This window comes from Schistocerca nitens, chromosome 8, assembly GCF_023898315.1.
Source record: "Schistocerca nitens isolate TAMUIC-IGC-003100 chromosome 8, iqSchNite1.1, whole genome shotgun sequence".
Classification (NCBI taxonomy): Eukaryota; Metazoa; Arthropoda; class Insecta; order Orthoptera; family Acrididae; genus Schistocerca; species Schistocerca nitens.
In genome coordinates this window covers 290,710,440-290,727,119 of record NC_064621.1, presented here as the reverse complement: position 1 = coordinate 290,727,119, position 16,680 = coordinate 290,710,440, and the positions used below count along the sequence as shown (strand labels likewise).

General features: G+C 43.4%; 1 pseudogene; it reads right to left on the bottom strand.

Annotated features, from left to right (window-relative positions):
* Positions 1-8,800: 8,800 nt before the first annotated feature.
* LOC126200118 (5S ribosomal RNA) lies at positions 8,801-8,918 on the bottom strand (annotated as a pseudogene).
* Between the last annotated feature and the right edge of the window lie 7,762 nt (positions 8,919-16,680).

Here is a 16,680-nt window from a genome sequence, read left to right as displayed (position 1 = left end):
GCGTAAATAAAAACACAGTAGGAAGTACATATATACGAGCGGGAACGATGTGCACTTGATGACAATGGCGTAGCTTTCGAAACTTGTAGTGGACGCAAACAATGATTGAAGCAGAAATTCTATTAGTACTGCAGACGTGCCAGCCGGAGTGGCCAAGCGGTTCTAGGCGCTACAGTCTGGAACCGCGCGACCGCTACGGTCGCAGGTTCGAATCCTGCCTCGGGCTTGGATGTGTGTGATGTTCTTAGGTTAGTTAGGTTTAAGTAGTTCTAAGTTCCAGGGGACTGATGACCTCAGATGTTAAGTCCCATAGTGCTCAGAGCTATTTGAACCATTTTTAACTGCAGACCTCTCATGTCTCCCGATTTCCGTTAGAAAATCTATGGAAGCGTCCTGAGCCATCAGTTTAATGGTTGTGGTGTTATCGAAATATAGTCACATTGCAAGGTTACAGACATTGGACGGCGTTAAATTTTTCACTCCCTTATTTGTACATTCATGAATCATTGATGGCCATTTCCGTTCACTGGAGGAATCATGGATCCCAGCGCACCCATCAGGGAACTCTATCTGAGAATGATGACGAACCAAACTGATGTGGCATCCATACAAATCGTAAAAATGGACGTTTGTATCTCTCTCTCTCTCTCTGTGTGTGTGTGTGTGTGTGTGTGTGTGTGTGTGCGTGTGTGTTTGTGTGTGTATGTTACACGTCTACGTCTCCTTCTAAACCACCGGACCATTTCAACCAAACTCGGTACACATATCTCTTGCTGTCGGGCAACGATCACTGCGTAAGAACTACTTTATTATCGCAGTTCAGGAGATATGACGTCATAAAACTGACATGCTTGAAAAACTTTTACAACATGGATGACGTTTTCATTTATTACTTCTTTGCTTCTAACTCTACTCACAACATATTTTGCAGACAGAACGCACATACATCGCTGAATGTACCTACAGAAATATATTATTTTACGACACGTAGATCAATAGACACGACATCATTAACACTGAGATGCTTGAATAAAGATCGCATCATGCATGAAGTTTCAATACATCTATTATTTATTACGGAAACACTATTATAGTCGAGTCGAGGAAATCTCTGACACCTGGTGTCGTTTTTGACAAATGCTGTGAGCGAAAACTGCTGTGGGCGAAAACAATAACCGTCTATGGAGCTATGAAGAGGCGTTGCCATAAGGACGTTCACATAATCGCGTTGTACCCACACGAAGCAGCTGCGCCTATCGTGCGGAAACCGTCCGGTTTACTGTATTTGCACATTCGTGCATTATGCATAGTTCTTTATACGACTGTTTCATAAATTCAAATGTATTGTCATGAATACATGCAAATGAATTTTTTTTTGATAATACTCTACAAACGCAGTTAGTTTTTTGTTTCCGTTTCTAATAGAATACTTGCAGTATGAATACCTGGGCAATGAAATGATATTACTTGGCTGATGCTCTTAGGCACGAGCACACCTTTCTACTTCAACACATAAGAGCTCGATTACTTTTATTTCGATGGCTGTGATGAACAAAATATCGTATAAAATATTCCGAAATGCCAGTCACATGAAAGCTGGTATATTCTGCCATGTCAGTAACTGCATTATCATGCAAACGTATCTCAAAATTGTGAGGATATATCACCAATATGAAGGGATGCATAACGTCCTCAAAAAACACTAGCTAGGGGAACAAGTGAACACAGTGTTACACGAAGGGAAGCACGAAATGCGTTGTTGACAATCACATATCGTGAATACTGTCTTCCCCCATATTTCCAGTTTTGACAATAGTACTCTTTCCTGGAATTTGGGTTTTATTTACAGAGACGTTCATTATATCATTTTACTCCGAAAGTTGACGCTCGTAAGATGAAAACAGGATATGAGATTGTCAATTACAACTATCTGCATGCTTAACCAATAAATAACTGCAGATAAGCCATACCTACCTCAATGTGACAATTTTGGACGTTGGAGCTAATTCGAAACAATTACCTGTCACTCTGCCTAATAACCATTTTGTAGCGTATATGCAACTAATATGTAATGTAGCTACAACCAACATGCCTATGTTCATCTGTGAAAATGGACTCGATAAGCAATCTGAGCTATCAGTAAATTGAATCTAACTTGCATAATACTGAGTGCGTATTGTATGGGTATCAATATCACTGTAATTGAAGCCCTCAACAGATCGTTACATGAAGAACTTAAAACTAACATTCGGATAAGCTATCTGACTGCGTATTTGAATATGAAAAACTATAGGAACAAATGAACCTGTAACAATGAATACCTAAGCTATCTGACTGCGTTTTTGAACAAGAATTTACAAGTGACACAGAATCTGACTTGTGCAACGGAATTTATTTGATTAGGGTACATGACATGTTGTGGGGCGTCAGTGTCTCTGTTTTGGCCCTACGTTTTGTACTTACCTCTCTAGATGACTGCATTTTTCTATGTGGTTTACAGTAATTCGCAGCAGCATGCAGCAGCTGCGGCCAAAGCTTACTGTTACTAAGAATGAATTTAATAAAAAGGAGTTTGCTTAGGTCCTGTTAACTGCTAAATGACTTGTGAGAAGAGATTTCATAAATTAAGTCTATTTAAAACTTCATAATCATCACGACAATGACATAAGTGTCAATAACGCCTGAGTGCCACATTAACGAATTATTTCAATTTCAGAGTTACATTAACATTTAATAACCACCGCATTTATTTATTAATTAGATCTGGAGAATAATTATTATTATTTGGAGGATAAGGACGCTTCTTTAGCTGACAAGCAAAACATGGGATTATAGCAAACTCGGACTAACAATCACGAGCCTAACCCAGCAATTTGTTTTGCGCTATGCTTGCGAATTTTACCTTGAATTCCATCTTCAAGCGTAGTTAATCCATCTAAATCTCCCCTGGCTATATGAATGAAATCAGGCCTTGAGTGTGGAAAGATCTGTCATCACCGACGGGAGGGCAGCGTGACACGTCTTCAGTCTCCGAGCTCTCCACCGACACTACTACTTCCAGTCTCGCAGACACACCTCGTCTCACAACAATGCTTAGAATCGCGCGTCCATGTATCGCCCTCACATTGTTACTATCGATATCTGAGTGCTTACACAATGCAAAGAATAGCGTTGACTATATTATTCTCAATGTAACTCCTTACAATTTCACAAATACTGAAAGTGCTATATAGTTTCCACTTTAGTCAGTTGCTACATTGTGGCACATGTTTTTGAGACCTTTTTATAAAGATACGCAAGTTAATGATGTAAGGTATATTCTGCGATTTGATAAATCGGGGACGAAGATATGTTATGAGATTCTAAAGGCAATTAACAAAATACTAGGAGACCATATAAAAGGGATCGGCTTTTTTATCATGGTGCACACGGGAAAGAAAAGAAATTCATTATTCTACTCCACCGAACTATTTTCCAGATAGACGAAAATTTCTCTGCAGAGTGCCTATTAAGGATACCTTAATGCAGTTAAAGCCATTTCCACATCTTCCGCCTCTTCAATTTAAATTCCGTATTGGAAAAAGGTTAAATGGTCTTGAAACCGTTTGAACGAATGCTAATGACAGTGATATAACGCTGGGTAACACAAGCCAGCACCAAGGAGCTCCGTGCCACTCCGTCACATTGGGTGTCTGACTAGTATTTATACACGTCAGGAGAAAATGGACATACTTTAAGTCCATACGATAACTAAACTACCGGCTTAGTTATCAAACAGTAAACCCGATTCTTTAAATAACCTGACTCTTGTGTGTGGAAGAGCTTCAAACTTATGGCTACTTTACGAATGAGTTAACGCGTTAAATATTTGGTCTTAAGAAAGAGTTTTAAAAAGGTTTGAAATTACGTTTGAAGTTCGTTGGAAATGGCTAAGTATTCTCCGTATCAAACACTGGGTGAGTACAGTCTGCGAGATTTGCGCACCTGTTGAACCACAAACTAGTTTGTCATGCATCTCGGTGTTTATGACGTCATAGATCCTAAACCATTTATCGTACGATGATATAACTTTGCAGATACAGACACTGGTAAATGTAGTACTGTCTTCAAAATGTGTTACGAATAAAGTTCGTAGTAGAGAAGTAATGACTTAAAACCCCATGCCCGATGCGGCAGTTTTAGTGCACGAACAGCGAATATATGGCTAACGACAAACATTTTTCTTTCTTGATTCTGTCCGGGATGTCAGCGAGGAAGAGTTTCGCAAGGTTTGAAATTGCGTTTAAACTTCATTGTAAGTCGCTAAGTGCTCTCATTCTCAAATACTGGATGAATAAATTCTAGGTTTTAGCGCCGCTAGTTATGTTGTCTTAAGACGTCTACATAATTTCTTACTATAACACTTGTCTTGCTGTGTTAAACCTTCAACACGGGGGTGGGGCAAATAAGTGGTCCGGAGAAGTGGATACGATTGGACGTAAATTTGTCGCAGTATTAACGAAGAAGGGAAAGACCCACATCTACATCCAAAAATACGGAGCAACTGCCCATACAGCCTGCCGAATTCTGGGGCACATTTATTCAGTCTTCACGCCTGACAGAGTTGTTGGCGTAGGTCAGTCTGTGTAGTGTAACGACGTAAGTTTTTTTTTTTTTTTATAACCGATTTTCGTTTGATATATGACCATGTGCAGACTTCGTCACCTACGTCAGTTACAACCCAATTCAAAATGATTTATATTCTTTTTAAACTGTCATAGAATGGTTCTTGAACGAAACTGTAAAACATCAGTTGAGTCGTATGCAAAGAATTACATCACTTGAGCCAATTGGTCTTCATAAACTTTTTCGATTTAAATTTCGTTTGTTTCTCCTCAGAAATTATATTGACACACGTTATCTTGATTTAGTCGATATCAGAATCACACATTGAATAAACCTTTGAGATTCAAAGTTTCGATGAACGCTGTCAGAATTCAATAATCTTGTCCAATATATTATTAATCCGTTCACATAATTCTTCATAAATAAATCCTCAGAACACGTGTTTCAACTTTAGTAGCATCCACTATTTTATGAGCTTCCTACACATACAGATGTGAACTTGACCGTTGACAAACTAGGACTGACTTTTCAATAAGACTAAGCTCTATATGACGTCATTGTTGTACAAAAAGAGTACAAAAAATTCATTTTTAATTTTTTAGAAGCACGACGCAACAACTCGGTTCCAGGATCTTCTGTTACTCCTTGGCTGTCGACCCGCGACGTATAGCGGCCAGCAATTTCCTCTCTGGTCGCGGCAACGAAGATGCTGTCTCCGTTCGTTCGCCCTCTCAGTACATGAAACATAAAAAATACAAAACTTTTTGATAATTCACAGCTATTACACATATTAAGAAAAAATACATAAACAAAACTAAATTAAACTTATAGTCACCTGCAAACTGGGCTGACAGTGGTGGATGGGTGACGCTTAATTTCGTCCCACTACATCTGGTAGCGATCCTGTCTGGCCGTCCAGGTCATCTGATCTGTCCGTGTGTGATTACTCATACTTTGTGTTGTCGCGAATGATAGAAAAGTGAGTTAAAAACCAAGTAGGATGTAGGCTTGGAAATTCTTGCTACCAGCGAGGCGGACTTGACCGGACGTAGCTTATGTGTTATGTTTACTCTGCTAACGAGAGCGGACTATGCCATATCATGAGGCTCGAGAGCCGTTCCAAGCCACAACCCTTGGTCGAAGCGAACATAGCAGAGTATGGCCTGTTCGTCAGGTAGGCATAACGTGCTGCCGCGTGACACACACGCAATGCTCGAGAGAACTGGAAACATCTAGAACAAGTGGTGCTGGGTGCACTACCGCCTATAAAAAGGCTAGCCCTCATAGTGTTGGAGCAGTGATGGTAGTGATGGAGCAGCTGGTCAGTCGGTCAGATATGGTTCAGCTGGAGTTATGATGCTGTGAGATTGTAGTGCAGTGCTGCGTAACCACGAGGGGAGCTCATTTCCATGTAGTCAACACTTAGTTGGTGCGCCTGCCTCTGCTATACTGGGACTTAGACTCAGGGAGATATGAGAAGTTACACTACTTAGATGGCAGTTAGTTGACTTTGTATATAGAATTACTTATAAAACGGATGTGCCAGGGGTGCTTCCAGTGTACATATCCTCATGCAATGATTTATGATTGTTTCCAGTGTACCCTGAGATCCCAGCCGAGTTCCGTATTCTAATTCACCCTACAGCCCTCTTTTCAGTGGACCAAGTGCACAGAAGGCAGCCCACGACCACGAGACCTCCTGCCAAGTAAGTTCTTGGACGCGCATTCTTGCAGTCCCACTCCCTCTCAGGAGTCATCAGTGGGACACGACAGTGTGCGGAACCCTCAAGTCTAAGCTGTATAGAAACGACCCTCATAGTCTTCAGGAACTGCAGCAGAACATTTCGGCTGAGACTTCCGCATTTCCAGCAGTCCATCTTCGATCCCCTTCAACAATTTGCTGAACAGGGCACAGAAGTGTCAAGAGAGGAACAGTGTTCACTTTCAACATGTGCTATCGGCAGGTTACTACTGTAATCCCTGTCCTCTGCTGCGTTTCTTTGTACCCTGGACCTCTGTTCCCTGGGCCGCTTTTATGTACCCCACCTTGTACCTCTTAATGTGTAGATTATTGTACCATTTTAAAATTTTAAATTCGGCGAATAATTGTATGCAGTTCTGAAAATCAAAGTTTTGTTACCCCTTGAAGCCGTTAGATACGCAACCCGCAGTGGGTACAATGAATCATGAACAACGAACCGTTTAAGCCATTTAGCAATACAAATGGTATCGCGCCAAATAATGACGGAGAAACGACACAGCAATTAATGTCAACGATATTATTATCACGAACGGGTAGGTGACAGTCGGGGCTGTTACTGATCTTGTCGTGGGTAGATTTTTATTTATAAGAGAAGAGGATCTATGAAATCATTTCATCTTAAGCAATGCCCATTTAGAAAATTCCTGATCTAATCGTGGATGAAAAATCACGTAAATGTACCTTCTCAATCCTTTATGATGTACAATTGCTAAGGAATGATTCAATTACATTATATAAATAAATCGTTACTTCTAGCTTACTGTCTCTTTCTTTCCGGAGCTATTGTTTGAAGCTGTGGACAGCAATCGCAGTGCATTTTGTTAACATGTAGCTGTATCATGCGTCGCTCATCAGAGTTGGCATCTATAGTCTGACGAACTATTAAAACACGAAACGTATATCATCCGGTGTTTCCATTTTTCCTGGAACCTAAGGATTCAGCCAGACCCGTACACAATAATCTAATGAAGGAAGAACGAGATGTCTTTATGGAGATACAACAACATGGTAGAAATCCTATCCAGGATACGTTTCATAGAGATCCTGTACCACAGATTGTGAACAATTTGTAGTGCTGTGTGTTCCAGCTCTCGTTACCAAGGGATACATCCTCAGAATTCTGTAGCAACACGTCCTGGTGTATAATAGTCGAACTGTCAAAACTATCGCACCGAACGATAACCGAGAAACGATTCTGGTAAGTTATGTCAACAGCAGCGTTTTAGCGTAACCGTGTAAGGGAGTTGCAACGATTATTGATTTTGTTGCGGGGAAACGTTTATCCAATAGTAAAGAGCATCTGTTGAATCGGCTCGTCTTAAGTTATACCGATTTACAGATGCTTAGAGTAAGCGCTTTACTCAAGGTACTGCATACGCTGGTGATGACTGGATGCGGGTGTGTGATCCGGAAAATAGAAACTACACCAGTAGATTGCGTAAGTGGAAACGAGAGACACTTCCGTCTCGGTGTGTAGGTGGTGTGCAACCCTCTTCACAGGCAACAGCTGCATTCAAGTGACCAACATAGCAAACGCTTTGAGTTTAGATAGTATCTCAGAAACCGTAGCTCATAGAGTGTATGTTTACAGAGTATTTTCGCTTCTCAATGCTCGATACTACGAAATGTCAGTATTTGAGCATTTCCTTCGCAGCAGACGAATCTATTATATTGTTCGACTGTATAGGTAATCACATCATCACACTTCTCTGTGGGTATTTATCACATGTGACGCGTCTTTTTTGATGAGATAGTTTTATTGTTCAGATGTCTGGTAATCAACGTAAGGCCATTGTATAAGGGAGGAAAGAGTTATCTTGTTGGCTATCAATAATCACGTTGCTGACTCCGTGAGATATTGATAGAGTAATTACGGCCGCGACTTGCAAGCTGTTTTACATATAATAATTTTTTTTTCCATTCATCTTCATTAGTAAAATTTCGGATTATTAAAATTGTATCCTTATACTCCACATCCTGTGAGAGAGCATGTTAAACGAAGACAAGCTCCTACTGTATCCACTAAATCCGGAACAGACGCTATGTATTCAGAAAACAGAGTTGGAAACACATTCTTTGTTGCTGTCTTGTGGATGCAAAGCGTCTATTTTTTTCTGGTTTCATTGATGCAATAAAGAATTATTGACACATGTGACCGTGTACCGTGACAGTATGTAGAACATGCCGGCGAAATTTTTTCCATTCACGCAGTGCTCTCTCTCTCTCTCCGTCCGAACATGCCTCGGAAAACCCAACAGTACCCACCGGCCGCCGTGTCATCCTCAGCCCACAGGCGTCACTACATGAGGATATGGAGGGGCACGTGGTCAGCACACCGCTCTCCCAGCCGTATGTCAGTTTCCGAGACCGGAGCCGCTACTTCTCAACAAGTAGCTCCTCAGGTTGCCTCACAAGTACTGAGTGCACCCCGCTTGTCAACAGCGCTCGGCAAACCGGATGGTTACCCATCCAAGTGCTAGCCCAGCCCGACAGCGCTTAACTTCGGTGATCTGACGGGAACCGGTGTTACCACTGCGGCACGGCCGTTGGCCACGTAATACTCTACGACCTTCAAATTGCTCAAAAGTCACGATTCTAGATACTTTTTATTTCCCATGAACTTTCAGTCACGAACACGACTCAAATACTTTTCTTCATCACTTTCAGATTCATTGTATTTCAAAAGCAAATTTTTCTCCGCCCTTGCGGTGCCGCAGTTCGACCGTCCCCCTTGACCACTGATTACCGACTCTTATCTCGAGCATGCACTGTCTACCGATCTTTGGCGTGTAACTGTTACTTCCAGAACATTCTAGAGCATGAGCTATATCGCAGCCACCGTCACTGAGATGTTAACATCGATCATTAGTAAGGGTGCAGAAAATGGCACCCTGTCGCAGCCCCATTAGCTGCGGACAGAAGTAACATTGAATTGTGGGCTTGCTCCTTTTAAAAAGCCGTAAGAAGCGAGAGGGAGCTGAAGCCTTCTTCAGGAGTTAGGACAGGTGACTTGAACAGAGACGACTGTTACTACACCTGGAAGTATTCTGAATTTCAAATAGGTATTGTATAAACAGTTCAGCCATTTACTTCACGTATATACCTTACTAGGAGAGGTGTCTTAAAGTGGCTTTTGTCTTACGGTTCGCTGGCGTGACATCTGTAAGAGACATTTATGGCGCACTGTTCCGATTATTCTAACAACATTGGTTCCTAGTCACCAGACATGAGTTCTGTTTCATGACACGTTCTGCTTAGTTCTAGAGGAGGATACATCTATCTCACTCTTTTCCCTTAGTTATTCATCTTGATCGTAAACGGCTACTGTAGTACAACTCGTTCTAACTCATTAGTGAATAAGTGCCTAAGCTCATTAATACAGACAAATGCAGATAGATCTTGCAACTATAATCTGAAGGCCACACACAAACACAATCAATATTTCTGTTGCTCTACACTTATCAAGTCAGGTGCTCTCCGAAATGGAGTACAGTCCTCTTCGCAGACTGCTTGCTGCTATGGGTTCCGCCTTTTTGCAGACACACCTCCTTTTGTTTTTATCCCAACATGTTTCAACACATCTGTGCCATCATCAGTGTTTTTTTCTTTATTGAAAAACGTGATTTTACATTAAGTTGTTTTGCAGGACCAACTCTATAGTGTCCTGCAGTGATGGTTTGTCATGTTTTGTTGTGGCCGATCCTTCTTCTTTTGGATTCCGTGGACACTGAACACATATATTAATGCAATTTATTTCTTTATAAACGCCTTTTTACTTCCCAAGCAGTTTGTTTGTAAAAAGGCGGAACCCATAGCCTACAATTTAATTGCAAAGGCGGAAAGAAAGGACGAGAGCTACAAATCCAAAAGATGAATACTGCTTACTGCTGTATGACACTCATCAGAGCATAATTTCGGCCAGAAAGCACCGGAACGGTGTTCCTATATCTCCTAGGATTTTTTTCACTTGTATTAAATCGCAAAGTAACTATAATTTGCCGCTGCGCCGGTACCAGTGAACTTGAAATGGGTGACCAACTTGGTACCAATATTGTGATCGGTATGTATCGGCAACCTTCGTGTCGACAGTCCTTTGTTTAGAATGACAGCAACCCCACAGATGTACTGTATAACCAACATAAGTTTGTTTTCGTTCTGTAGCTGTGATAGGTACATATCGCCTTAGGTTTATGGCTGCCAGAAGCGTCAGTGATCCAGAAACACGGCGTCATGTTTTGCATTTGTCTGTGATAAATAAATAAGGTACTGGGTATTTGAACATGAGCCTTTGTATAATCACAAATTCTTGTTTCTTACGTGTCGTAATTTATGAAATAGTTCTCAGAACGAAATTTTCACTCAGCGGCAGAGTGTGCGTTGATACGAAGATTCCTGGAAGATTAAAGCCGTGTGCTGGCCCGAGACTCGAACTTGGGACTTCTGCCTTAGGGAGTCAGTGCTCTACTGCTAGAGCTACCCAAGCAAGACTCACGCAGCTTCCACATAGCTTTGCTTTCAACAGCAGTTCATCACGGGTCATGAGAGGTGCTTGGGTAGCTCAGTCGGTACATCTCGCAACTTATCTCTCTTGTTTCCTTCTTTATTCCTCCTGTTTTGTTTCTGTTTCTTGTCATGTCCCCAGTGTTGGCGGGCCTTGAACCGTTGGGGAAGTATACCATTACTGTGCACAGCTGGGACAAAAAGTATATGTATATTAATAATACAAATAAATATAAAAACAATAAATAAATAATAACAGAAAAAATTCTATACAGTTCCTAACCTTACCCAGTGGTAGCCACGAGTGTTGAGGACGTCGTGGTCGAGCCTCAGGTCGAGACACCTGGCCCTTCCCCCCCCCCCCCCTCCCCCATCCTGACATTCGCTGTGAATCCTCCAAAAAAAAAAAAAAAAAAAAAATTAAAGAAATAAATAAAATAAAAAAGAGTGGGGGGCAGCGTCAGAAAAAGGGTGCAGGACGCTAGCGTATAAGAAATAGATCAGTTGAGCAATTGCCCCCGAACGACGAAGGTCACGTGTTCGAGTCTCGGTGCGGGACACAGTTTTAACCAACCAGGAAGTTTTTATGCCAAGCTGCTGATCAACTGCGCGAACGGCACACTCGTGAGGGAAAGATGGCAGCCTTTAGAGCGGATACATAAACATCGTTCACCTGCCACCGCTTTGCCCATGGCACTCAAAATTCTTTCCCCTTTCCCACAACTTTGTTAGAACATAGTTCGACGTTCAGCCTTCAAAATTGGAAACTTGTGATTTTTATGATTAGATGGGGAGGGGGAGGTGTACCGTTGAAGAGCTGTGTTCCGGCACCTAAAGTTTTAGAAATTTCGCATTGTCACTCAGCCCTGTGAAGCTGAGGCTCATAGGCGTGTCCTCCGTGTCGACTCTTCCTGCACTGCGATAACTGTTGCGCTGCCCCTCGTACTTGTGATGGCCCCTTATTAGATTCACGTTTTCAGGCTTTCGCGTCACATATCTTGTGTTTTACCTTACTGCATCCCTAAATTCTGACAATTTCCAACCCCGATTGGAGTGGTTTTCAAATACTTGCAGCCTTGCTAGCACGTCCGTGTTTCATCTCCTGCCAGATCTTCTGTTATCTAGAAAGAGACACGCTGTCTCCCTACAGTAACCTTCTCGCAAAGATCGCAGGACCACTGCTTTCCCTATTACGTGTTGACACTGCCAAGTTTGTGGAATTCTCTGGTGTCCGGCCGAGTGCCGTTGTTATTACTCCAAAATATTTCAGCAAACAGACTTATCGCCATATTCACGTGGTTCCTGATGACTGCTACTCTGCTCCTGGCGGCGTCCACAGGAGCGGAGCAGTAGTCATCATGGACTACCTGAAGGTGGAGACAAGTCTGTTTTCAGAAATATCGTGGAATAATTACATCCGTTATCCGGCTGGACACCCGAGAATTCTACAAGTTAAATGGCTCAGAGCACTATGGGACTTAACATCTCAGGTCGTCAGTCACCTACACTTAGAACTACTAAAACCTAACTAACCTAAGGACATCACACACATCCATGCCCGAGGCAGGATTTGAACCTGCGACCGTAGCAGAAGCGCGGTTCTTGACTGAAGCGCCTACAACCGCTCGGCCACGACGGCAGGCTCTCCAAGTTAGAAACACGGCAGGAAAACATCAGATGGCATACCACTGAGTTTGCTTGCCCAAGCCACCTTCCGTCGGTCTTGTCTCATACGCATCGTCACTAAGTTGCGTTCATCTGTACTTGACACTAATGAAATTTGACAGCCACGACGACCCTCAACAAACTGTAGTATTTCGAAACTGATCACAGAGTACATTAATTGCGAGTACTGAATTGCTTGTGATTGGTAAGGAACTTGGTGTATGAAGACATTAGACTCGAGTTGCTTCTGGCACTCAGTTGCGCTGTTGGCAGCTCGTTCCATTCGCAGTTACTCTGGAGGTATGTCGTCAGCGCTGCGCGGCTCGCGAAGATCATTTTCTCGCCGCGGCGCCCGCCGCCGAGCGCGGTGGATCTGCGCTGCTCGAGCGTGTCGGGCGAGCTAGCGCGCTCGTACGCGACACGCGAATTTGCATAAAGTTACCGTTCCTAACATTGATTTCCATTTGGTTAATTTCACACCACTTGAACACACAGAAAAGACAATTATGCAAATGAGGGACACGTGGTGACGCGGCGACGGCCGCCGTAATGGAGGCTCTGCACGGGCGACGCGGCCCAATCCCCGGGGCTCCCTGGATGCTCTCTGTCCGCAACTTGGCGCATTACGCTGCCGCTGCCGGCGTCGGCGAGGCGAAGTCGCGCCACACACGCGCTGCCGGGGCGCTTGCCGCCGGCTTGCGGCGCTGTGACTGGTGACCAAGGGAGTGCAGCTGTTGACCTGCTGACCGCCCACATGATCCAAGGGGGCTGCAAACTGTGTCTCCTGAACGAACATTACTGCGTGTGGGTCTCCGCACAGGCGCTCGATTCGTGCACCCATGCTGACTGCTGTTAATCGGCGAGGAAGGCTGGGATTGGCACACCAGTTCCACAGCTGTTTGTCCACTGAATGGCGACAGTTTGCCTTTTCAGATCAATAGCGCTACATGTCCCATCAGACAGTTGAGGCATTACAGTGAAATGAATACCCCTAGCTGCATACACGCGTTGATGAATGTCAATGGGGACAGTTGAAAATGTGTGCTCCAACCGGGACTCGAACCCGGGATCTCCTGCTTACATGGCAGTCGCTCTATCCATCTGAGCCACCGAGGACACAGAGGATAGTGCGACTGCAGGGATTTATCTCTGGTACGCTTCCCGTGAGACCCACATTCTCAGCTTATTGTCCCGCACTATATTCATAGTGTCCCTGCCCATTATACTCATTGCTCGCGGGTTTTTACCGATTCCCGTAATAGTTCGGGTACTGTTTGTGCATCCGCACAGAAGAAGATGGTCAAATGGCCGGTGAGCCTTAACTATATATACATATGAAGATGGAGAAAAGATACCATCTTCATATGTATGTATAGTTGGATTGTGCCGGCTGGAGTGGCCGAGCGGTTCTAGGCGCTTCAGTCTGGAACCGCACGACTGCTACGGTCGCAGGTTCGAATCCTGCCTCGGGCGTGGATGTGTGTGATGTCCTTAGGTTAGTTAGGTTTAAGTAGTTCGAAGTTCTAGGGGACTGATGACCTCAGATGTTAAGTCCCATAGTGCTCAGAGCCATTTGAACCATTTAGAGGCATTGTCGTAGCCGGCGAGAAACGTCCGAAAGCAAAATCCACGCAACAATCGTCGGCAGCGTTGTAAAGTTTACGTCTTAATTGAGATGTGATGTTTATGTCTATTAAAGAACAGTTATATCAAGTGGTGTGCTCCGTGCGAACCTTATCACTTGTATCTGTTTATTTACTTGACGCCCGCATCTCGTGGTCGTGCGGTAGCGTCCTCGCTTCCCACACCCGGGTTCCCGGGTTCGATTCCCGGCGGGGTCAGGGATTTTCTCTGCCTCGTGATGGCTGGGTGTTGTGCGCTGTCCTTAGGTTAGTTACGTTTAAGTAGTTCTAAGTTCTAGGGGACTGATGACCATAGATGTTAAGTCCCATAGTGCTCAGAGCCATTTTTATTTACTTGACCCTGTTTTAAACAATCTGTCTACTGGCAAGAAAGCAATACCAGTAAACCAAAATCAATTAAAACCTGTGCGCGATAATGACAAATTAGAGATCTAGTGGTACCTGTGCGAAAATCCATAAAGCGTGTGAAATAAATTTCTTACATCGTACTGGTGTCGCCTTGGATAACGCGTTGTTCTGCTCTCAGCACTACTAAACTAACTACAGTTGCAAGAGCTGAAATTATTACACTGAATATTTGAATACTAAGCGACTGCCCACTCCGGAGCATCGCAACAGACTCCGCCAGCCTTTGGCACTCTACCCCTGCTACTCCCGAGCAACAGTTTATTCCCCACCTAACATAAGCTCTTACTTACACCTACTCTGTCTCAGCGATATAGCTGCCTCGTAGCGTTCTTTCGCCCGTACATCTTTGTAATACATGTATCGCTTATGTTCTTGGATAATACGTTATACTCTACGATTTTCATTGTATGTACTTATTTTATAGGGTTCAGGCCAGAGGGGCAGCCTTACGATCTGGGGAATATTTTCGTGGCATTCCCTAGGTCATCTTATTATTGTGGAAGGCACAGTGCATGCACACAAATGTGTATCGATCCTTGGGGACAATCTCCACCCTTACAGGCAGTCCTTTTTTTTCTCTCGTCACGATGGCGTCTACCAGCAGAACAGAGGGACAGCGGTTCAAAGAGCATCAAGATGAGTTTACCGTACTCCTTTGGTCACGAAACTCCCTGGATTTATACTCAATCGAGTATCTGTGGGACGACCTCCATCAGGCTGTTCACACAATAGATCCCAAGCGAAAAACTCAGCGCAAGCTGTCCACTGCACCGTAGTCGGTAAGGCCCCACATCCCAGTCAGAACTTTTCAGAATCTCATTCACTCTCTTCCTGTTTGTCTCGCAGCCGTCCGCGCTTTTGACAGGTGTTACTAGACAGTCTAATTTGCATTTGATAGTTAACAGGTAGCATTATTTCTGCATGCAGTTTACCTGCGTTATTCGGTTCCCTCACTGTTCTTACTTACGCTGCACAAAGCTTTAGGACAACCATTTTCAAAGTAGTGGAAATGGAAATGAGCGTTTGGCGTCATTGGCCGGGAGGTCCCTTGCGGGGCAGGTCTGGCCGCCTTGGTGCTGGTCTTATTACATTCGACGCCACATTGGGCGACCTGCGCGCGGGATGGGATGAAATGATGATGAAGACTGTTAGACTGTTGTTTATTTACAGTGTTGCATTTACATTTACATAATCATGATTTCGGCTTCAAAGTGCCATTATCAAGTGTTTAAGTGTTGTAAATTGCCTAAGATGGCATACTGTCGTATTAAAATACACTATTAGACACACTGTCGAAGACTCGATATTTCTGGCAGAGTCTACTGCTTTGTTTCATTACTGAGTCCACCATCTTTCTATTTCAGTGAAGATGATGTACTCAGTAACGAAACAAAGCAGTAGGCTCTGCCAGAAGTATCGACTCTTAGACACTGTGTCTAATAGTGTATTTTAATACGACAGTATGCGATTTTAGTCAATTCATAACACTTAAAACACTTGATAATGGCACTTTGAAGCCGAAATCATGATTGTGTAAGTGTAAATGTAACACTGTAAATAACCAACAGACTAATGGGGGTACTAACTTTAAAGAAATACACGGTTCTGGAAATTTATGTGATAACCACCTGTGTTCGACGTAAACAAACAGTAACCACTCCCAGATGGCAAATGGCAGCAATTGCAGTGGGTGATATATTGGACCTCCACAGCACACGCCTATATCTCGCTGTTCACAAGCGATTAAGGCTTGAATTTGTGCACCAATACTGCAAGTGGACGTTCTCTGAGTGGCGAAAGGAGTCTTTTTACAGATGAATCACTTTTAACGTTCCATCGGCGTGAAACATCTCAAAGCAATCACCCTGCAACAATCGTAGGAAGGGTGCAAGCCGGAGGACTGAGCGTTCTGGTTTGGGCAACGTTTTCGTGGCATTCTGTGGATTATCTTATCAATGTGGAATGCATAATATATTAACTTAAGTATGCGTCCAAGTCTACAAGCAGCTTGATTTTCCTCTGCACTATGGTGTGTACCAGCAAGGCAACGCAACTTGCCACACAGCTCGCAGTGTACTTGCGTGGTTTGGAGAGCAC